Raw genomic sequence first — 25,758 nt, 5'->3', positions numbered from 1 at the left:
TTATTACTTATTGTCTGTTGATACCGAGAGATGATTAGGCTATCGAATACTCTTTCTAAAAACTTATGCTATTCCACGTAACATTTCCCGTTGTTCGAGTTATCTAGATTATTATTATTATAATTATTATTGTGTACGCTTTCTCAAGGAGCAAGTCAGAACGAATGCTTAAGGAGATTGGCCAGAGTGAAGAAGGTAATCATAAAATTGAATACGTATAGAATTAAAAAAAAATAATTAGCAGCAATAATAATTCATTAACGAATTGTTCATGGCGCAGAACCATTTCGCTTGAAGGTATATTAAGTGCGCCAATTTTTGCATGCATGCGTGTGGTTTATTTTATTTGCTTATTTCTTAATGCTCTCTGCTCCCTTTTGGACATGGATAATTGATTGGTTTTTATCTTGCGCTCTGAAACATCATTTTTTTATGGAGAGGAAGAATATCTTTGAAAATAAATCGCGTTTTGCGCTATTCCTTCTTCTCTCTCCTTCCTTTATCCGATTGTTATTATTGTCGTCTGTCGCAGGTTAGTGGATTCTCTCTCTATCTCTCTCTCTCTCTCTCATTTTCTTTCGTTTTGCACCTCACTTCTGCTCAGTATTTCCCCTTCCTTTAATTCGTTAAATTGCGCCATCGTACCCTCTCCCTTGCTATCCAATTTTCATTTGCAGTCTCTCTCTCTCTCTCTCTCTCTCTCTCTGAGTGTATTTCCATATTCCAGTTTTACCTCTCACCTCTTCGGCTAACGCCCCCTCCCTCCTTGTTCCCCCGGTCTGCAGACCAGTCCCTGCTCTCCTGTACCCTAGCGGACCTGATCCTTTGTCTGCTTATTCACCTCCTCCTCCTCCTCCCCCTCTCACCTCTCCTCACCTCTCCATCGCCTCCGGCGGGTCTAAAAGTCGGGGGGTAGGCGGTTGTGGTGGTCATGTTTGGACATGTTTTGGGACAGAGCCGCTGATCCAATAAAAATTCATGAGGCTCCTTTCGGGGATTATTGGCGCGCTCTTTTATTTTTAGTTGGCACTTTTATATATCTCTATATATCTTTATATATATATATATATGATTTTCCCAGGCCCTGGAATCTCTCCTCCCTGAGGTGGCATTGGATGCTTTCCTCAGTCCCTCAGCGCCTCACGGTATCCTTTTTTTTTTTTTTCTTCTTTCATTGGATCACAAGGAGGGAAAATGTGAGTCGCGGGAGGAGTTCCGCAAGGAGGGGAAGAGGTCTCGTTATCTTCATGGGCTTATGTGTTAGTCAAATGTTTTTTTTTTTTTTTTTTTTTTTTTTTGCAGCCTGAGGAAAGATAGATGTTTTCCAGTCTTCTGACATATATTTTCTTTTAGGTGACAAGGAAGTACCTTTTGTATTGTTAATGAGAAATGTGCTTATCGGCCTATTTTATCACTATAATTTTAAAAAAGCTTATTCAGCTGAAGAAAAATGAGGTAGGGTTGCCTGCGATATATATATATATATATATATATATATATATATATATATATATATATATATATATATATATATATATATATGTATTAGTAGAAATATCAACACAGAAGTGCGTGTGGAACAGAAATAAGTTTCTGACTCGCATCAGGATCAGAACCCAGGTCTTTCAAATGAAAGACCAGAGTGCTACCAACCAGGTCACACGAGTAATAAAAATGAAGTTGGAACCTGAGTACAACTGCTCCCAAGGAATTACGAGGGCAGGCTAAATGCTTGCATACCAGCGCTCTGGTCTTTCATTTGAAAGACCTGGGTTCAAATCCTGATGTGAGTCAGATTTATATATATGTATATATATATATATATATATATATATATATATATATATATATATATATATATATATATATGTGTGTGTGTGTGTGTGTGTGTGTGTGTGTGTGCGTGCGTGTGTGTGTGTGTCAATTGCTGCCTTTTCTGTATTATGGCTAAACTGTATCTTACAGTTAAAAACGATTTTTGACAGCCTATAAATCCACCAGGTACAGTTAAGACATCGCGCACAATGCGTCCGAAATTGGCATTGAGCGACTTCAATCAGCCAATAATGAAGCGTTTCGATCGGCCCCAGCCCCTGATCGTTTCGAAAACCGGTCGATAAATAATTGGGACACCCTGATTTATGAAAACTCTTAACTGAAATTTTATTGGGGGGAAACGACGACATTGATTGAAATTATCTAATGTTGTTCCGTCGCACTCCGGGATCACACACACAATAACCAACCCTGGAATATCCCCCGTCGTATTTCTTGCCCAGTTTCGGACGTGTTTCGTTTTCGTACGGTTGAAGATGCTCTACAGATTCTTCAATCAAATAATAATCATCAGGGCTAAAATGAACATCTTACTACTAGATTCGCCATGAAGAATTCAGTGCATTTTAGGAAAATCATATCTTTTATTATTGAAGATATTCAAACACCTTCTATTTCAAAGACTTTGGAAGCGTGAGCGAAGATTCCCTCTAACTATCGCTCAGTTCCCCTCGGGGCGACATAAGGACGCGCCACGGGGGATGTCCGAGTGAGCTCATACAACACAGGCCTCCTTGTCATTAACTTTCGTTTCTTTTCACAATTATTCGCTAAGTCTTTCCCGTGTAATGAGAAATTCCATCGACTTTCATATAAATATAAACACAAACAACTTTACTTTAAATCTACTCCATGAAAACTAAAGAAACGTTTCTAGAAATTCGAAAAATCTTGACGGTTATTTCTAGGCGTCCAGTCGATATTCCTAAACGCTGCGACTAATCCGTTTACGGGTTGAGCGAACGAAGACTAACGAACTGGTGGTGGACGGCTGATTGGCGTTACATGTGTCCACCCGGGTGATTAACCTCACACCCAGATTATCCATGAATTATTTAAAACCTTATCAAAGGACTGTTTAACCCTTAAGGCATTAAGCCAGCATGAGGGTCTCTCTCTCTCTCTCTCTCTCTCTCTCTCTCTCTCTCTGAAGGCGATAAAGAGGGCTTAGTAAAATGCAAACTTGAGGCTGGGTGGGGGAGAAGGGGAGGGAGGGGTGCTGATGACTTTATATATTATATGTTACGAAATAGACTGGGTGGTGTAGGTCTACCCTTGTGATTTATGATGGGGCAGCGTGCTCGCGCGTTTCTCTGTGCGTGTTTGTGTACAGATGTGAGCTTGTACGTCCATTAATGTATGCTTGTGCCCGTGGATATGCAAGCACAGTAATATTAAAGGTATATATAAGTAAATGCATACATTTGTCATCAGGCTCTGAATTATATATATATATATATATATATATATATATATATATATATATATATATATATATATATATGTGTGTGTGTGTGTGTGTGTGTGTATAAAATCAGTCTCTGAATGTATGTATGTATATACATACACACATATATAATATATATATATATATATATATATATATATATATATATATATATATATATATATATATTATATATATACACACACACACTCAGGATATTACAAAATAAACCCCCTTATCCTCATTTTTCAAGATATACTTACAAGACTTTTAGAGGATATTAAAAATATATATACTTTCAAAATGGGAATTATAAATGTATAGCGACAGATTGAAATCTAACCCTTCATATTCCCTCTTTCAGCATTTCAATGCACGCATACGAAAGTATGTATGCGTATGTATGCATGTATGCATAGTATACATGCATAGAACATGTTTTTAATCACGTGTTTGTGTGTGAACATCCGTATTTGTTCATTTTAAGCGTTTGTATGCTACGAGAGGGGGGAAAAAACAAAGGGGCCAGTCGTTTCCAGCGAAAATAAACACAGCAGATAAACAGAGCAGCAGTTGTGTGTATGAAGCGAGCGAAATCCACTCGGAATTAGCATACAACCAAAGCCAGATATTCGGTTGCATATATTAAACAAAATATTCAAATGACATGCAATTTGGAAGGCCGAAAACCCGGAATGAAAAAGTCCAATGAATGGGATTTTTTCGGCGTCATTTTTTTTTTTTATTGTTTTTTCGAAGTGCGCGCTGAACTTTGCATTTGTGACGACGTTACGGTCGAAATAGATAGATTACCTGGCGTTGTTTTGGTGTATTAAGGATACAGTCATTTCTGGATTCTGAAATACAGAAATATTTGTCCGCCGTGACAGTACGCGCCGGTCTTTGTTGGAGGAACTGACTTAGGCGCTTAATTTATTGGCAAAATTTTCATTTTTAAAATTCATGTGTGTCAAAACATTTGAAGTTTTCATTTTCAGAATTTATATATTTCAAAACTGTTAACTTACTGGTGAAATTTTCATTTTTGAAATTTGTATACCAAAACAGTTAAATTATTGGCAAATTTTTCATTATTAAAATTTTCATTTTTAAGATTTATATATTAAAACCGTTGACTTATTGGCAAAATTTTCCTTTTTTAAATTTATATATGTCAAAGCGATCAACTTACTGACAAAATTTTCATTTTCAAAATTTATATATCAAGGTGCTTAATATAATATTGTTCCAAAGGTGAATATTATTATAGGATAATATTCAGGCGTTATGATGGTCATGACGATTCAAGATATGGTAAAATCTTCGTGTAATATCAGTTTGTTAGTTTGGCTGTGGACCCACAAAAAATGGATCCTGGTTTTTTTGTGGGTCCTGGTTTGTGTAAAGACTTAAACAGTTACTTTGGGAGCGGGAGATCGAAAATGATGCAAACATATATATATATATATATATATATATATATATATATATATATATATATATATATATATATATATATATATATATATACATACATACATACACACATACACACACACACATACACACATATATATGTATGTATGTATTTAATGTTCTGCTCATGGGATTATTATTATTAAATACTGAAAATCTTGTGACTGTAGTTTCGATAAAAATGGATGTAGCTCATAATATTATATGTTTTACTGAACGTTCTCCGAAATCCCTTTGGTAAAAAGTAGAAGATAGTTGTAAATAACTTTACGTGTTATTTTAAAACAAAAAACGATATTAAGTCTATTTCTGAAGATTCATGTGAGAGGTTTCCCGGATGTTTAATGGACATAACATATCTCTGGTTTTCCATGTAGACAAGGCAACTCAGCATCGGTTCCCCCAACGGACTTCACCAAGGTGGCATTCTGTAACCTTTTCTGTTTAATGCAGAAACTCGCTTCCTATCAGATGCACTATACACGGAATACCAATAAACAGCCTCTGTTACTCTGATGATATGTTTTTAGTCTCGCTGTCAGTAGATATGCAGATTAATTTGTAAAAAAATTCTACGAAACGAAGACTGGAGTACTTAAATTCACCGAACAGCCACGAATATTAATCTGGAATCACAGTCACGGATTTGTACTGGAATTCGCGTATCTAGGTCGTATTATCACGCACGACCTCAGAAATAAGGCTGACATAGAACAGAGGCGACGTACGCTGGGAATGACTGGCAGTGTGATTTCATGGAGATTTCGCTTCTGTCACGGCCAAACCAAATTGCTGCTATTCCGCTCCTGGTACTATAGAATCTGTGGTTGCTGCTTTTGACGAATTATTTTGTGAGAGCCTGCAAAACGTTCTACTAATGTTTACTGGTAAAACGTTTCTGTTGTATCACTCTGCTATGCAGATGTTTTAGTGAAAACCTCCTGGATGATTTGGAAATTATTAGTAGGCTTAACATTTTCAGTTTTATGAATCAAGATGGATAATGAAATTTGTGTGTTCTAATCGGTAGGTTTTTTTTTTTAACATCATAGGTGACCTCTCTTCTCCCGTGAGGTACTGCTATGGAAGTTTCGTAGTCACTTCGAACCAAAGCTCACAAACTACAGTACTTTTGGACTAAAAACAGTTGTTGTTCAACAAAATGCTGGCTTCTTCTTAACAAAATCTATAACTACTTTAAACCACATCGCACATCTTAGTCCCTGAAGAAAAACTACGCTAGTTTCTCTATACTAAAGGTGAATTTCAAGTCTAGAGTCTGTGCCTTCTAGAAATTTACGGTTTTGATTAGTCTGGAACATCTTGCTGACTGGATTTTCTTACATTTTTTTCAAAATTTTTTTTACTATTAATATTGTAAATGTCATCGTTGATACGTGTATTCCTTTTCAGAGGTTTATTTTCTTTGTCACTATTTTTATGAACAGATGTAGGATAGTGTGTGTGTGTGTGTGTGCGTATGTATGCAAGTAAGTGTGCGTTTGCACGCGCGCACATGTAAGCCCCTCGATAAGTTGCGAAAACGCGCGTCAAAACAGGAGCACGGTCCGAAATCGGCTTACCGGCTCCATTATTCATAGGCCGGAGAATCACATCCGCTGATTAAGATATTACGCAGTTGACACGCGCGAAGTGAGGAATGAAGAAAAGGTAACTGGCCGAGCAGAAAATAGAATTTTCTGTGTATTTATCACCAGGAGGGACCTCTGTTTTGTCCACCGTTCATTCTCTCATTCTCTCACCCGCATTCTCATCATTCTGTAATGATTCTTTGAAGATTTGTTATATATCTGTTTTATTTCATTCTTTCCAAAATCTCTTTTTTTTTTCTCATAGCTTTATCCGTTATTTTCGTTGTCTCTTCCTCAAGGTTTTCAAGTGTGACAGTTTATATTATCCTCTATTTTTTCGTTTCTCCTTTTGATTCGTCAGTTTTCGTATGCAGTCTGAAGATTTGATGTATATACGTAATGTTTCAGGTTTTCCCTTTATGTATATTCTTTCAAATGACGTTGAGTGCCTTTCGTGCGTAATATTTTTTTATTACACTTTATTTTTATCTATTTAGTTTATTTTCGTTCTTCCCCATCCAGCGCTTCTCATTAATTTGGTCCTCTAATTTCCATTGTGCTTTCAATATTATTTATTATAGAGTACAGTGTATGCGTACATATTTTTATTTTCCAAATCAAGTCTGTTATCTTTTCATCTTTTCGTTTTAAAACAGCTAATTTTTCAATTTCGTCCAGTGATGCACCTTTGCAGGGCGTCGCTTTCTCTCATTTTTCATCTCCCTCACGCAACCTGTTATCGCTTTTACACGCTCTCATTTTTCTTCACCTGCTTCATCTCCATATTCAATTTTCTCTCCTCTCCTCCTCCCCGCGCGTTGCATTAATCCCGGTCGACTCTCTTAAAGGAATTACTTCTATTAGCGATCGCGTTACCTTCCTTTGTGGCAAATCGTTTTTGTCATCCGGGATCTTTTCCAGCCAATTACCGTCAATTACGCAGACGAAGAGAAGAATCGTCCTTTTTGCGCTCTCCCTCTTCAGAAGAAGAAGAAGAAGAAGAAGAAAGAGGAGGAGGAGAAGGAGGAGGAGGAGGAGGAGGATGTTTTTAATTACGTTTCGAGTTCATTACGTGAAAGCTGTGCTTGTCATTTGATGGTCTTTTCTCTTTTATATAATGATTTCTTCTTTGGGAAAAAGGAAAGAGACTGATCTCCCTGGATTAAGATATTCACAAGGGAAAGAGAGAGAGAGAGAGAGAGAGAGAGAGAGAGAGAGAGAGAGAGAGAGAGAGAGAGAACATGTCATGACTGGTCTCGCCCTGATCGGGTGAGGATCACCTCATACCCTTTCTAATTGGTTGATGGTATACATTTTGACGGAATACTGGCCACGCTCACGTCTGCTGTTTTCTTCGCTTTTCTTTCTCTCCCTCCCACTCCTCCCTAGTTGCATCCCACACTAGTTGACTTACAGCTAGGTATATAACTGACTGCATAGGTCAAAAGGACATTTCCTGAGTTATACGGGTATCGAATGCAGATCCCTCTGTTATGAAGCCAGAGTCATGTCAGTTACACAGCGGAGAGAGAGAGAGAGAGAGAGAGAGAGAGAGAGAGAGAGAGAGAGAGAGAGAGAGAGAGTTCACAGAAATATATACGCTACACAATGTGCAATTTAAAGATAAATCGAGAATGGGATATTTATTGGCGCGCGCGCGCGCGAGAGAGAGAGAGAGAGAGAGAGAGAGAGAAACGTGATGATTTGATATCTAGGACATTATATCTGTGTTGATGTTTTCAACACGGATGTGCCTAAAAAAAAAAAACTTCTAGAAATTAGCTTTTCAAACGACTCTGCTCTTAACAGTTAATTGTGAACAAGATTTGAAACGTATTTAATCCCAGTATTATTAATTTTTTCAATAATTTAGACATTTCTTCATGAAATGCTCTTGAGTCAAGCATAATTTAACGTGATATTAAAGGTGTTCACTTTCCCTCAACGCCACTTCTCTAGATTTCCCTGGATGCATTAATCGGGTCTCTAACAATTACTGAACCTCTGATTTCAAACTCATTTTCTGTAAGTAATGTTCATCCGGATCCTCTTTTAGAAGAGTCTTCTCTTTGATAGTTTCGTAACATCCAGCGGGGCACCTTATTTCATATTGAGTTAGGAGGTAACCCATCCACGGACTGTTCGGTTTACCGGCAGTTTCTTTCCGCTTCATAGCCGAGCTTTGAGAGTCTATCTCTTCTTCCGGTTTTCCTGACTCTCATAATTGATAATTACATTAATAAATTAGACTTATGATAGTTTTGGCATTAATTCTCTGTACTTTTTATTATGGCAGTTTAATTATATATCCAGAGAAATAATAATAATAATAATAATAATAATAGTAATAATAATAATAATAAATGTTCAAGAGTATTATGACAATATGCTTCTTGAGAAATGAAAGTATAGGTAATGTAAATTATAAATAATAGAATTTTCGTATCATACAACTTAACTTGAGCAATTATCGGAAATCATCAACTACTTCCATGTCGTCCCTATAGATTTAGACTGTCAAACTCATCCTCAAACCAGACATCATTTCCCCTCGAACTGATTCATCCCCGTTCCTCCGTTCCGGTGACCGTTCCGAACGGGTGGACCTGAATGGCGATAACAGGTGGCCGGGCAATTTAAAGGCCCAACTAATGTCCAAAACGTTATGTCAGAATCGTTCCGCTGTTGGACATCTTCATAAACATTCTGGTGGAGCGGGACTTCTGCTGCGACAGTCGATGTCTAATGTTCGACTGTGCTCTGCGTCGATTCGGTTTTAGAATTACGTCGGAAATCTGTATTCTCTCTCTCTCTCTCTCTCTCTCTCCATCCAGGTTACAATGTTGATCTTTTTCAAATGCGTTTCTATATATCTAAGTCATATTTAATCTCTCTCTCTCTCTCTCTCTCTCTCTCTCTCTCTCTCTCTCTCTCTCTCTCTCTACTGGAGAATTGTTGTATTTTGTCGAAAAATTTGATCGTTTTAAAAAAAATGTTCACATTCTTTTGAGCATTCAGTTATTTTAATGGAAAATTTCCTTATTTTGATGTAAATTTCTGTTTTACTGAAGTTTATTGACATATATTTATAATATTCAGCTTCTCAATTTTTCAGAAATACTTAAAGATAGCCTTATTTCACTTGCCAAGGTTCTTTGGTTGAATATATAATTTTTTTATAGGAAAATTATAAAATGTATATTTTGCAGTGACTTAATCTTAGTATACAAAAGAAGCCCTCTTATACTGTAGTTATTTATCACATCAATTATTTTTATACTTATCCATCACAGCAAATTCTACTTATCTATCACAACAGCTTCTACTTATCCATCAGAGCAAATTCTACTCATCCATGACAGCAAATTCTGCCTATCCATCACAGCAAATTCTACTTATCCGTCACAGCAACTTCTAACATTTTGTAGCCTTTCATGAAGAATTAGTTCCATGTCGCTACAGAGTCAAATTATTGCTTCCCTCTGTCTTATTTCCTCCTCGAATAAGTCAGTGACTCTCGACCATCCACATGTAATCAGTCATATCGGAGTGTGTGCGAGTTGACACGGAGGTCATTCCATCGTTACCAGATGCGACCTCTGGTGGAACAAGTGTGAAGACTTGCCAAGCATGACGGAGCTGCTCCGGAGGTAATGATGCGAGACTGGTAACACTGTCGCAGCTGCCTCCTGCTATTGTGGAGTGAGAGAGGACAAAAAGTGGAGAGAGAGAGAGAGAGAGAGAGAGAGAGAGAGAGAGAGAGAGAGAGAGAGAGAGGAAGGATGAATCTGAATCCTAAAAAAAAAATATATGATGCCCCCATCCTTCTTGACATGTTCGTGCGTTTGTAATAATGAGAGAGAGAGAGAGAGAGAGAGAGAGAGAGAGAGAGAGAGAGAGAGAGAGAGAGAGAGAATATCATTCCTAAAGAAAAATATGATCTGTCTCCATCCTCCTAGTGTTGTGCATGCGTTTATAATAATAATTATGATAATAATACAGAGAGAGAGAGAGAGAGAATTTGAATTATGAAGAAAATTATATGATCTCCCCATCCTCCTGATGGTGCGCATGCTCTTATGATAATAATAATTGTGTTCATTGATATTTATTTATTAACTTTCTGATGGTGCCAATTCCGCAATACAGCTGCAATTTTCATGAATTTGTCCTCAAGGCTATAATAATTCCGCTTCTAATGTTGAAACGCTCTAACCAACAGAAGAAATGGTTAATAATTAGGTTGTGAGATAGTGAATGGGTAAGGGGGCCCACTGACTAGAATTCACGATTCGGATGACTTCCGGCGAAATAAAATTGAGAACTGAAGACACTTAGGTGTTTGCTGTTTCTTCACATCGGTAAAAACCGGCAGAATTTTGCGTCACTTGAGAAAGTATTAAGTACCTGGGACGTGAAATGATGAGAGGTATAGCTCTAAATGATAGATTATTGGTTACGTGTGAACTGTCCATGGGTAGCTTGTCAGTGATTGCACATAAGAAAATTTGTAAATGAATTTGTGTAAACTAGCCACGAGTAGCTTGTTAGTGATTACACAAGAAAACTGTAAATGAATTTGCGTAAACTAGCCATGAGTAGTTTATTAGTGATTACACAAAAGAAACTGTAATTTAATGTGTAAACTAGCCATGAGTATGAGTAGCTTATTAGTGATTACACATAAGAAAACTGTAAATGAATGTATGTAAACTAGCCACGAGCATCTTGTTAGTGATTACACATAAGAAAACTGTAAATGAATGTGTGTAAACTAGCCATGAGTAGCTTATTAGTGCGTACACATAAGAAATCTGTAAATGAATGTAGGATTGCTGAGCAAACCAGCCGTGAGTAACGGACGTAAAAAGTGTAATTCCCAGATGAAGACGTATTTAACCCCGTAATTTGTCATAGATGTTGTAAATCACCTTCCGCAAAACTGGGATTTGTAAATCACCTTCCGCAAAACCGGGATTTACGAGAAAACCGGTTTTTTTTTATCTCATTCAAAAATTGCAGTTCTCAAGCTTACTGTTTTTCTTTTTCACTCTCTGTTACTTTTAATATTCGCCGCTTCCCTGACGGTGGGCCGCGTTCATCTCGCAACCCTTGGCGAAACCCTTCCTCCAGCCCTTCCCCTCCGCCCGTGATCTCACCCTTAAAGGGTGACATTGAGTGAGTGAGAGAGCGTGTTAGTGTGTGTATATGCTTCTGCGTCAACACTCGACGGTATGTCAGGCTGGAACTAAGCCTAGAGTTAAGTGTTGGGGTTTGCGGTGCCTTGTGATGTTAACCCGTCTGTTTCCCCGTCCCGACACCTGTCCTTCCACCGAGCCGGACGCACGAACATCCTACTGGCGTAGTAGCATAGCGCCGGAGAGGCCCTTTGGGAGAGAGGGTTGCAAAGGACTGGAGGGCTCGAGAGGACCTGCTGTCGCGAAGCTTTGTGGACGAAGAGGAGTAACCGGGAAACATTTTGAAGTGGAGTAAATCTCTCTCTCTCTCTCTCTCTCTCTCTCTCTCTCTCTCTCTCTCTCTCTCTCTCTCTCTCTCTCTCTTTGAAAATTACAATGCAGTGAGAGAGGAGAGGAGAGTCTGGCGTTATCATTGGACGATGAGACAGTTTAATCCGTAGTCAACCAAGCGAGGTGTACGGGGGACCCTCTAATCTAATTAACTATCGTAGTGGCATGTTCCCTTCTTCAACATCCTTACTGACTGACTCTCTCTCTCTCTCTCTCTCTCTCTCTCTCTCTCTCTCTCTCTCTCTCCTGCATCCTCGTTTTATTCAACCCTCGCCGCCTTTTGTGTGTTTTTGTTTATTTTTTATTATTTTTTTTTCAAATTTTAGTTGATTCAAGTTCAGTTGTTTCTGTTACTCCTGCCTTCATAAGTTATCGATAAATGTGTACGTTTGTGTGTGTGTGTGTATACCTGTTTGTGTAAGTGTTTATGTGTGTGTGTGTTTGTGTAGATATACTGACACGCCCTTGCGCATTGTCGTGTGCTTGCAGTCATATACCCATTTTGTTAGTATTATTCACAGTCATATACCCATTTTGTGAGTATTATTCATCACGTCGTCTTGGGGAAAAGATTCAAGCGAATGAAAAGGATGCGCAAAGATGACGACAATAACGTTGGTGTGATCCGAAAAGGGAAGAAGAAGAAGAAGAAGAAGAAGAAGAAGTTAATGTTTGTTCAGAGCTGATGGCAAAACAAGAGGGGGACAAGGGACTGATGATGATGAAGCGAAAAAGGGAACGGAAGCAGAAAAGGGAATAATAAAGACGAAGGGAAACGTCGGAATTGGGAAGATGAAAGCAGAGGAAATATCTGGAATGTTGGAAGTTTGAAGCTTAAAAAATATGGGAAGGAATGTGTATTGGTGAGGTATTATGTTGCTGATTGTCAGCTCTTCGAAGGAGAATTTATATTACAGCAGTTATCATCAATATAAATACAAAATTACTAAAGCATACTCGTATAAATCATACATCTAAGGTACCTTACCCTTTAGCGTAAGAAAGTTATCCAGTGCTCATTATATTCAGTTATGCACAAACGACAGATATTGTTATTACCCTTATCTCTCTCTCTCTCTCTCTCTCTCTCTCTCTCTCTCTCTCTCTCTCTCTCTCGTCCTTAATTCCTGATCCGTTGCAGCCACCTGCTGTGCCCAAACACCCATTCAGCAGATGGTCTCAAGCGGATCGCCTTAAATACGGGTCTCTCTCTCTCTCTCTCTCTCTCTCTCTCTCTCTCTCTCTCTCTCTCTCTCTCTCTCTCATATATACCCGCCTTCTCTCTCCCCCCACCCTCACCCCCACCACCCTGATTTCTGTTGTGACGTAACGCATACAACAATGTATAGTTTGGGAGGGGGATGATCTTTCCCGCAAACCTGTCACTCACCCATAGTCACCCTTCCTTGTTTTTCTGTTTTCTTTTTCCTTTTCTTTTTTTCTTTTTTCTTTTTTACTCGACCCTTTTTATTCTCCCCCTCTTCATCATCTTCTGGTGGTTATACTTTCTCCCTTCCGAAAGTGACTGATTGTGGGTCCGTGATATTGTAGTTTTTTTTTATTTGTGTGTGTCTCCTAATTTGGTTTATATATATATATATATATATATATATATATATATATATATATATATATATATATATATCATATTACTCATTTATAATACTGGAAGGTATCAGTTTTTTGCAAAGTCTTTGCAAATAGCATTTTCGTCTCATTTTAACATAGGTTGCGTACGTTAGGATGGATCTACTCGTCATATAACCTTATATAATAACTGACCTAATACCATTGCAATTTGTCTGATGACAGCTGGCCTGTTAGTCTATCAGTTATAGAAGTGAGTGCAATATCAGCGCTGTCGTAATGGTATGTAAATGAGACTGCTGTTTTTAACTATTGACCCGATATTTTTAATGGTAATCATTTGTTATAACGCCGCGCTAGCGTATCCAGAAAAATTTCATTGGTGGGCCACCAATTTTCATATTATACATAAATATATATATATATATATATATATATATATATATATATATATATATATATATATATATATATATATATATATATATATATATATATTATTCCTTTAATCGATTTCATGAGGGGGCACGTGCCCAGGTGCCCCACCCCCGGATCCGCTAGTGTAACGCCGTGTCGGTTATATGTTATATCTGAACTGTTAGCTGAATAGTGTAAGGGGTATTTTGTTCGTACAAACAGCTGACCCATTGTTACCGGGTCTGAAATAGTAATATAAATGTCCACAAAAATGCATATAATATATATATATATATATATATATATATATATATATATATATATATATATATATGAAACTAAATTGTATTACTGTACAAAATATAATGTCATGCAACCTAGTTTTGACCTAATAATTAAGCTAGTAATATGTAAAATTCTAAAATTTAAACAACTCACTCTGGTCGTCCATATTAATTAAACAGATCTTAAGGCTAAAACCACTAAAATATTATTATTATTATAATTATTATTATTATTATTATTATTTAAACAACTCACTCCGGTCGTCCATATTAATTCAACAGATCTTAGGGCTAAACCCACTAAAATATTATTATTATTATTATTATTGTTATTATTATTATTATTATTATTATTATTATTATTATTACTAAGTGTCCTTGTTTTCGAGTGAATGGCGGACGTCATCTGACATTTGACATCAAGGATGTCACTCGGAGGAAGATGGACGTCAAGATACGGATTGGGGGATTCCAGATGGTATTATGGATTATCATCCGGGTTATTCCAGCAATTGGGAAATACATTCGAATTGGAGCCGGGAATGAATATCAATAAGCTAATTTGGGGAATCTATATAATAATGTTTACATTTATCATATATATTGTATATATGAATATATATATATATATATGTATATATACATTATATATATGTATATATATATATATTATATATGTATATATACATATATATATATATATATATATATATATATATATATATATATATATATATATATATATATATATATATATGTATGTATGTATGTATATAAGGTTCTCTGAGCATAGCTTTTCTCCTTATTGTCAAAGCTAAAAGAAGAGACTAAAAATTGTTCCTATGCTGGTCCATTTCTGTGTATTCAGGACAATATTCTTTATATTCAGGTCAACAGCTGTTTCAGCTATTGGCTTATAGATATCGTCAGGCTCAGGGCACTATGTTATTCTAACAAAGAAACTATGACTTTGAGAATCACCAGAGAACTAAGAAACTATGACTTTGAGAATCGCCAGAGAACTATGTCTTTTAGGATGACATCTGAAACTGAATTGTGGCTATTAGTTGTATCAGCAAACACTCTACTTTGCAGTAACCCCAGCTGTAGAAATGACCGCCGTTCTTGAGGCCGAAGGTAGGCTAATTGTTTTCGAATGCAGTAGCTGCGTTGCTGGACCCAGGCAAAGAAGCCTTTAGAGTACATTTAGCAACTCATAACATTCCAGACTGGAATATTATGGTTAAAGATCTATATTCACACACTCGATCTTTTAATTTTTATTTTTTTAATTTTTTTTTTACTAAGGAGGCAAAATAGTAGCCTGAAAGTAAAGGCCCTTTGCGGTAGTAATGAGACAGGCAAGATTGCGATTCAGAGTAGCTGAGGGACATCGTCGATTGAACGAAAAACAACTAAGAACAAATGCACTGTTTAGAAAACTAGATTCTGGCGTTTACCCAAGAGTTTGGAACGATTAAATCTCCAAATCCCAAAACCAAGAGATCATCACAGAGGATAGGAGAAGAAGTCGGACATGAGGGTATTGTAGAAGAATGTGGGGCAATGATTTTTCCTCTTCTGAAGTGCATAAACGTTCAGGGCTCCCGGAGGGAAATAGTTAACCTCTCTTACTGATGGCGTTCGATTTCATTTCGCCAATAACATTAGCGATGCCAGAAACAAATTCCTTAATAATAAATCCGCTGGTTTGATGGCCTTCCTGCAGAGGCCTTCAGGTTATACCGCCGAGGAAATTACATTTTACATGCTCTATTATTATTATTATTATTATTATTATTATTATTATTATTATTATTATTACTACACTAGTCAATAAAATTTCGATATTATTGTTCGGTCAACTTAACATTATTTATATAGAGTAAACACTTTTATATATAAAATTTCGGAACTTGTTCTGCAGAGTTTGACATTATTTACACAGAATGACTGAAGCGCTAATTTCCCCTAAGAATTCCTCCAAAGACGACCACCGGAATTGCGACGCCAGACAACAAACAAAATCAAGAGAATTTCATCGCGGCTCGGGAGCCACGATCACTCGGATTGTGAGGAAGGGAGCGAGGCTCCCCTTGGGGAATTTCTTACACTCTTCCTCCGGAGGGGGTAAAAGAAAGAGTCGTGGGGGAGAGGGGTGGAGGGAGAGGAAGGCCCAGAGTTGCCTGAGGGGAGTTGACGGATAATTTTGGTGCGGGATTCTTGTTCTACTTCTAGTTTTCCCCTCACTTTATTTTCACGAGAGAATATGCTTGTTGTCCCTGGATATTCATCTTGTAGGAGGTGAGGTAATGATTCTCTCTCTCTCTCTCTCTCTCTCTCTCTCTCTCTTTATTTATATATATAAAATATATATGTATGCGTGTATATATATACATATATATATATATATATATATATATATATATATATATATATATATATATATATATATATATATACAGTATGCATGTATATATATGTGAATGATCCGTTTCCTAAACAGTAACATAACGGTCACTGTTACGCTTAAACTTTAGCTGCTGATGCCCCTACAAAATGCTCATCAGGAGTGCGTCGAATCGTCTCAGACACATTACACGATTCATCTGTATGTTGCCGACATTCTCGGATTTCCATATTAAGGCCTTTTACTGTACCTCCATTCATAGTATCTTTCTTCCCATCTTGCTATCCGCCCTCTCCTAACAATTATTTCATAGTTTTCCTCCTGTTACACCTTTCAAACCTTCCTACTCTCAATTTCCTTTCCAGCGCTGAATGACTTCATAGGTCCCAGTGCTTGGCCAAATATTCATATTAAGAACCTCCTACATCATAAGTGCCTGGGATCTAGGCCCGTCATATATTCAATATTACCAAAAAAAAAATGGTTGGGAAATGACTTGGGAGTAACAAATTGCCCGTACCTATTTCTTCCTTCCTTGCCTCTTCCCTTCCTTCCTTCTTTCCTTCCTTCCTTCCACTCTTATCATGTCTTTTTCATTCTTTATTGATGGGGATCAAGGTATCTGCAGACCGAGTCTGTTTGATCTTTCCGTTCAGGTCGAACGATTCGCCACGTTTGATACGATTTCCTTCTGCCTTTTTTGGCTGGAGGTGTTCTCAGGTGTTCTTAGCGTTCAGTCTTCAAAGTCAGACTTTCCTTTTTAAAGTAAAGTCTTTGCCAAACGTCTCACATTCCATAAACCAGGTCTGAGTGAAGTTGAACTTCGCCGCTTTGTCCGAAACGAAACAAGACGCCAGCGGAGATGGAAGGGAACTTCCATCCCACCCGGGTCGCGAGTACGGCCTTCGTGGGGTTGAAGGCGATTATTTTAGGGGAGGGGTGTTCGGGAGAGGGGGAAGAGGCCCCCGGGGGTTGATCTGTCGTGCGAGGGGAATACCTGGAGGAGGAGGAGGAGGTAGAGGAGGAGGAGGGAGAAGTGGAGGAGGGGAATGTTTAGGAGGAACATGATGAAGCGAGCGTCAAATTCCCTCACATCTTTTGACTGAGTGAATAATTCAAGATGCCTTGCTCCTGTTGTTGTTTTGCCCCGTGCGCGAGAGGTTCGTAATTTGACAGATAGATGTTTTATCTGTAAATTAGTTAAGAATTTGTTTAAAGTATTTTTACGTTAGTGCTGTCGTTAAACGCTTTACGTCGGTACGTTAATATTTGATAGTATGTGCTCGATGTAGCTTCTGCGTCATATGTGTATGTATATTTATATATATATATATATATATATATATATATATATATATATGTATGTATGTATATTATTAAACCAGTTTTAATTAAGTAGCTATGAAGACATAACACACCGATGTCCATACACAGTATTAAACAGAAACCAATTACCCTCTTGCCAACATATGCATAGATGTACATATATACATACTAATATATATATATATATATATATATATATATATATATATATATATATATATATATATATATATATATGTATTGCACATATATACATAATATTTACACATATGTAATATATACGTGTTGGCAAGAGGGTAACTAGTTTTGTTTCATATTGTGTTTGGTCAAGGGTGTGGTATCTCTCCATAGCTGCTTAATTTTTTATGGATGGAGTATTCTGGGAAGTCAGACAAAAGGTTGAAGATGTAGGTGCAAAACAGGTTTAATAATATATATATATATATATATATATATATATATATATATATATATATATATATATATATATATATATATATATATATATATATATATATATATGACACAGCAGCTATTTCAGCACATATTATTATTAAATGTTAACATAACAATGTAAAACATTTAGCAACAGCACTGAGTGGGTTTGCGGTGGCTAATGTTAGCAGATAAAACACTGTTATTTGTCAGTAGTGAAGTGAAACAACAGAGATTATAAAATGATTTTTAAAGTTTGCTAGAGGAGATAATTGAGAGTATGTGTTAACAAGGGTAAATGGATAATCAGAAGATAAGGGCAATGAATAGAAGAGGTGAAGCAGGAATGGTAGCAGAGAGTGTGCAGAAGATAGAGAAGACACAGTGTCAGTGAAGTTTTGAATGTATGTACGGACTGTTGAACCAACTCTCCTTTATGGAAGTGAGATGTGGACGTTGAATGCATATAGAGGAATTGAGGTAGCTGTAGACGTTAAAGTGTTTTTTTTAGTATATACCACAAAAGGAGAGATGAAATGTCGAGATATGTCGAGAGACACAAAGGAAATGATAAAAAGGTTAGCGCAGGTGGAAAGATGGAGCCGAGGATTGTAAGATAATTTGATCATATGGAAAGGAGGGATGAAGATACACTAATGAAGATGGACAATTTGGAAGTTATGTTAGGGAGAAGAAGAGGAATACCTAGAAGGAGCTGATAGATGGCGTGAAAGAAGCATTGGAAAGGACTGGCCGCAAATATCCAGGAAACGAGGGAATAGGAAAAACACCCAACGCATTCAGACTTCACACTTGCATCATATCTGTCACAGTCAGAATATAAATCGCCATGCAAATACTAAAAAGAAACAAGCAGAATATTTTGTAAACGTGTTTCACCTTATTAAGAATTCATTTTGCATATATTTATATCATTTAATATGCCACTGCTAATAACGCTGCTGGTGTTGCCACTGATGATAGTGATAGTAACTGGAATGATAATACCAATGATAGTGATAATTTTTGTGATCGTCAAGGTAATTCGAAAAAGAGCACCGTTAATTTATATTGAGGTTTCATTGATTGAAAGGAAAGGTGGGGAGGTATCTAGATTAGTATTTGCTGCTATTTCATGTGCAGGTATGTTGGTCAGTAATAAACTAATTACAGTAAATAAATCTCATATGTATATGTATATGTATATATATATATATATACATATACATATATATACATATATATATATAATGTATGTATGTATGCACATATATATGTATGTTTATATATATATACATATATATATATATATATATATATATATATATATATATATATGAGAATTAGCTACTTTAATTAGTTGTGTATATATATATATAAATATAAAATATATATGCATACATACATACATGCATACATACATACATTCATATATGCGTGTGTTTGTTTCTGTAACAAGTTCTTTTATCACTTCTGCTTTTGTGTAAACACTCTTGTGACGCTCGTACGCCCTCTCATTCTTCCGTTGTGTGCGCGTATGTTCTGTTGTTTTTGTTGTAATGAAATGCAAATTTCTCTCGGCGTTGCATGGTCGACCCCATTTTCCTCTGCACAGTTCCCTCTTTCCGTAATAATCTGACGAACTCCTCCCTTTTAGCGTTTAGCAATTTGTTATTGCTTTAAATAATTATCATTTGTTCGCTGAAAAGTCTGTAATTAATGCGAATTCTCCACCTGTTGTATTTCTGAGTTGATGATGATTTATTTTGATTAGTAAGCCATCTATAAAAAATGAAATTTTTCAGACAGTTTTTTGGTCTTCATTCTTGGTACGTATATGTATATGTATATATATACACATATACGTACTTGTATGGCCTAGTGGGCAGCGCCTTTGCCTTTCAATTGAAAGACCGGGGTTCGATCCCGATGTGAGTCAGAAATTTATTTCTGTGCCACACGTGATTGTGTGTTGATTATTTCTATATATATACATACATATATTATCATACAAATATATCTATATATATATATATATATATATTATATGTATATGTATATATATATGTATAGATGTACAGTATACCTACACTATATACACATGCATACATACATATAGCGAACCCGATGTTGCGTCGTATACATGCATTCATGTATAGATTACACCACCCACGGATAAGTCATTCAGTATATTCCGTATCGTGCATACACATTCAAACATTAAAATGCAAACTCTGTCATACACGAGTATTTAAATAGCCGTGTAACAAGGCGAGAACAACCAGTCAAACTGCAGCCGAATATCCTTGCAAAACATTATCCCTTAAGTGTGCACCAATGAGTAGGGGAGGGGAAGAGATAAGAACATAATCGTATGAGTAGAAAAATAAAAAAAAAGAGAGGAAACAAAAAGGAAAAAAGAAATCCCCAGCTCCAGGCCATAAACCGTGGTCCACAGAACACACACACACTCAACTCTCCCCTTTCCTCGCGAACAACCCAAGTCGCGAAAACTCCCCTAGAGCGACCCCTTTATCGCGCCTGCCGTCGCGCATTTTCGCGATTTCGACGACCCCCGACGTCTTCCCCGTGCCCCAACGGGCATGGCCATGCCCCTGTCGTCGGGAGCGGCCGCGGCCCCGCTGAAACAAAAGCCAGTTGGTTTAAACGGGGTCGAGGCGAGTGGTCGGTAGAGGCAGCTTCTACTTTATGTTTATGAGCAAGTGTAGCGTTATTGATATTTATACGCCATTCACAACGATTCACAATCTATTACCGCACCATTATTTCGAGGGTGGCCTCGCCTTTTGGGGTGGAGAGGGGGAGGAGGGTGAGATGGGGTGTAAGTTGGCCGGTGGCTGGAAAAAGATGGAGGGAAAGAAAGAAGGAGGAATGATGGGCAGGAGGAGGTGGAGGTTGCTGGGGGAGACTGGTGGTTAGGAAGAGGGGGTTGGGAGGAGGAGGGGGGAATGTGCTTGCGAAAATGCTTCATACTTTGAAGCATTGCTTGATGGAAATTCAAAAGGAAGATAAGTTATGGCCACCGTTAAAAAAGAAAGGAAGGGATAATTTTTAAATGAGATGTATTACATATATTATATATATATACATACATACATATATATATATATATATATATATATATATATATATATATATATATTTATGACTCACATCAGGATCAGAACCCAGGTCTTTCAATTGACAGACCTGGGTTTCGATCCTGATGTGAGTCAGAAATTTATTTCTGTTCCACACGTGATTGTGTGTTGATTATTTCTATATATATATGTATATATATGTATATATATATATATACATATATATACACACATACACACACACACACATATATATATATATATATATATATATATATATATATATATATATATATATATATATATATATATATATAACAGGAAGAATTGCATGCATTTCTAGGCAATCCAGCACACGGTACAAGCTGCAAAATAGACTGTATGGTCATCAATTGGAGAGCTATTGATTGCGCTGCGTTATTTGCAAATGCATTTTATCAGTTCAAGGCGATAGAGTCTGTTGTCAGTTATTTTCTGGTGTGGAGGTCAATTGTTACATAGCCCTGGGAAGATTATTGTAAAAATACATATTCTGTCGAGACAAATAACAGATATATCTTACAGTCGTGGATGTACATCTTTTCAGATATGAGATTTTTCTCTTTAGAGTGGGTGATTCAGTGTGTGAGATATAATATATATATATATATATATATATATATATATATATATATATATATATATATATATATATATATATATATATATATATATATATATATATATATATATATATATATATATATATATATATATATATGTGTGTGTGTGTGTGTGTATGTAGTTTGTTTCCTTCTGTACAGGAAGTATGAGTATACAGTATTTGTAGTGAATTTATGCATTTGTATGCAAATGCATAAAGAATAAGTTTGTAATTTCTTATGAACTGGGTTTGTCCTGCTTCTGTTTAAAAGACTTTTTTTTTTTTGGGGTGAGGTGGGGCGTTTGTTGGGGGGGTGTGTGGTTGGAGAAAGGGTTACTTTTTATGTTTATAGGTTGTTTTATCCAGGGATTTCAGTGATCAATTTCACCACTGTGCTTAGGAATTGGCCCATTTCACCTCTATACTTAGGAATTGACTTATTCAAGCTGATGGACTATAATATATAGCTCGAGACAGATTGCGAAATCATATTCGTGCATGAACTGGGCGAGCCAGAAAATTATGCATGTTTATATTTTTAGGTCTCTCTCTCTCTCTCTCTCTCTCTCTCTCTCTCTCTCTCTCTCTCTCTGGAAAGAAAAACAAGCTCTGTTGTTTTAATTTTATCATTTTACGAGACATTCTATCTCTCTCTCTCTCCCTCTCTCTTGGAAATAAAAGCAAGCTATATTTTTTTTAAAGTTATAATTGCACGAGACATTCTCTCTCTCTCTCTCTCTCTCTCTCTCTCTCTCTCTCTCTCTCTCTCTCTCTCTCTCTCTCTCTCTCTCTCTATGTAGGCATGTATATATATTTATGTTCATCTGTCAATCTACCATCTATCTATCTAACTATCTATCTCTTCCTCTCTCTGCACTTGTGATAAGAACGTCGATTCTATTCCTGAAGAAGAATTATCCTGATTAGAAAAGAAGAAGAAGAAGAAGAAGAAGAAGAAGAAGAAGAAGAAGAAGAAGAAGACTGAGAACAGCCGCAAAGAACGAGGAGGCGATGATTCCCTTTAAGAGAGAAGGCCACCATCTGGCTCGCCATTAGCGACCATTCTTCTTTAAAGCCTCTGAAACAATGTCTCCCGGATTGTGCCCAAATACCCGTAGCAGCAGCAGCAGCAGCAGCCGATCGGGCCTTTTTGACCAATTGCTCCGGGTATTCTTGTATTCTTCTCCCTCTGGGTATAGGTCGCGTGCCCCTATCAAGGTCCCATTCTTCTCATTCGCGTGTAAAAGGTGTCTTGGCTCTGAGGGTATTGGTGGGTTCTGCTTATAGGGGTAGGCTGGGCACCGAATCAATATTTAGGCTTGACAAATTAAAGGGCTTTTTTTATTATTATTATTATTATGCCCGCTGGCAGCCCTAGGGTATGTCGTAACGATCCGCAATGAATTGGGTTGTGTCAGAATAAGTGATTCTTGTAATGAGATGACGTTGTGTGCTGAATGGTTGGGCTTTTCTCTCTCTCTCTCTCTCTCTCTCTCTCTCTCTCTCTCTCTCTCTCTCTCTCTCTCTCTCCCCGCAGGTGATGGTAGACTTATTGCACGGACAGGAGAGGAGAGGAACTGTCGGTAGTGCATTCATGATATTTATGTTATGGTCCCCTCTCTCTCTCTCTCTCTCTCTCTCTCTCTCTCTCTCTCTCTCTCTCTCTGTTGTTTTCATCCCTGCTTTTATGCTCTCTCTCTCTCTCTCTCTCTCTCTCTCTCTCTCTCTCTCTCTCTCTCTCTCTCTCTCTCTCTGCGTGTTTTCATCCCTGCTTTTTATGTTTTTTTTTTCTGGTAATTTAAAATTAGAGGAACATACTCTTTAAATTCCCCCTCGTCTCTCTCTCTCTCTCTCTCTCTCTCTCTCTCTCTCTCTCTCTCTCTCTCTGCATGTTTTCAGCAGCTTTTTATATTGTTTTTTTCTGGTAATTTAAAACTAAAGGAACAGACTCTTTAAATCCCCCCTTCTCTCTCTCTCTCTCTCTCTCTCTCTCTCTCTCTCTCTCTCTCTCTCTCTCTCTCTCTCTCTCTCTCTCTCTTTTAGCGTGTGTTTTTCCAAAACTTCCCACCTAACCCTGTATTATTTTCCCCTTCGCCTACGTCCTTAAAGAAAAATAAAATAAAAAAAAAAGCGTAAATACGCAGATATTTTCCGTCAGAGCTTTGTGGTCGCATGTGCGTAATTAACTTAACAATATTTTATCCGGTATTAGCATAGATCCAAAATCAGTGAATGATCTGGCGGTAATATAGTTATTATTTTGTGTGCCTGGCTAATGAATTAGATATACTGGTGCACAGTTGACAGCATTATTATATTGCTGGGGCGTCAGAATTAACACAGATTTGGTTCGGTTATGTTGGTCGAATTAAGCTATATCTTTTTTTTATTATTATTATTATGATGTGCTTATGGCAATACCGCGTCGTGCGTTGTTGACGCTTTCTCGATGAAGATTATTTCTTTTTTTAATTGTTTATTTGTTCCGTTGTTGAAAACATTCGTTGTCTTGACGCAACATTGATGACTTGGTTGCTGATGGATGAAACGGTATTTTGCAGTTTCAGTGTTTTATGTTTATTTACGATAAGTCTGCATCATGGTTAATGAATGAGCAGCGTTTGTCGTATTGTTTTAAACGAATACCACTGGGCCATTAACTTACAATATTTCTGTTTAGCTGACAGGTTAATGCGTAATGCGTTTTAAATAAAAAATCAAGATATGAAAAATGAATTTGGCTTCATGTAGAAGGGTAATGCAGATGTTTATTGAATTAGCTGGCTTTTATTTGTATTTATTATATTTTTTAAATCGATTTTCCACGCTAAAACCGGTTAAACATGTTTAATGATCTCTGTATGTAACATATTTTTAGCTTTGTAACCATTTTTTGTCATTTGAAGGCTTACTGTTCAAGTCACTGTTTTGTTTTACTTTTTTTTTTACGATTAGTTATAATAATATCGTCACGATTCCTGGGGTAAAAACTATTTTGATATTCATTAAAATCTGTTCATTTTTATTTTCAGGAAGCAAGCGAAGCTAAGTACACTGACGATGAAAATAGCTGAAAGTGAGTGTCTCCAGTAATGTAAGTAATCCTATTACGTTCGTTAAGTAAATAGCAAAGGTGATATTTAATATTTTCTGCAATCTTACTTTTCTTCATAGAACTTTTTCCTTCGTTGTGGTATCTGCGTTTGTTTTTTTTTTTTTACGCGAAATCATTGTCATATAATTCCGTCACATCACGCAAATGTTTTAGTGTATATATTTTTATTCTCTTTTTTTTTTTCCTCATAGCTATACAATACCTGGTAAGTTACTCGATAACTGACCTTCAATCTGAATCGAAGATACAAAAAGAGCTTAGATGTATAATGTAAAATGATCAGTATTTGTGGGAATATCATTGTACTGCTGTCATATCACACGTAATACGTAGCTTGTGATATAAACAGTTGTTTGGTATATAAAAAGAAATTAAATTTTATTGAAAACTATTTTTTTTTTAAATAACATGCCCCCAGACCTCTCTATTTGCCATCCCCAAGAAAATTAGATATTACAGATTGATTGAGTGATTTATGCGTACCAAAACTGGCGTTACAACATCTGTATGCAAAACAGCGAGACAGGAAAATGATCCTCTCATTAAACAGACATGTTGCAG

At 36.8% G+C, this 25,758-nt stretch overlaps 2 protein-coding genes across 4 annotated transcripts in view; one reads left to right on the top strand and one right to left on the bottom strand.

Annotated features, from left to right (window-relative positions):
* Positions 1–25,758, top strand: part of LOC136832534 (calponin homology domain-containing protein DDB_G0272472-like) — a 272,974-nt gene that overhangs the window by 107,866 nt on the left and 139,350 nt on the right. For all 3 annotated transcript variants that reach the window (XM_067093489.1, XM_067093501.1, XM_067093488.1), the window contains one exon: positions 25,115–25,176. The gene's annotated coding sequence lies outside the window, so the exon portion shown is untranslated. Of the gene's footprint in view, positions 1–25,114; positions 25,177–25,758 lie in introns of those variants that run through there.
* The window catches only part of LOC136832541 (paired mesoderm homeobox protein 2B-like), a 182,056-nt gene that overhangs the window by 96,146 nt on the left and 60,152 nt on the right, over positions 1–25,758 (bottom strand). The window lies entirely within an intron of this gene.

The sequence above is a fragment of the Macrobrachium rosenbergii genome, chromosome 50, assembly GCF_040412425.1.
Source record: "Macrobrachium rosenbergii isolate ZJJX-2024 chromosome 50, ASM4041242v1, whole genome shotgun sequence".
Classification (NCBI taxonomy): Eukaryota; Metazoa; Arthropoda; class Malacostraca; order Decapoda; family Palaemonidae; genus Macrobrachium; species Macrobrachium rosenbergii.
The sequence above is the reverse complement of the archived record's forward strand: the minus strand, read 5'-3'. Positions and strand labels throughout refer to the sequence as shown.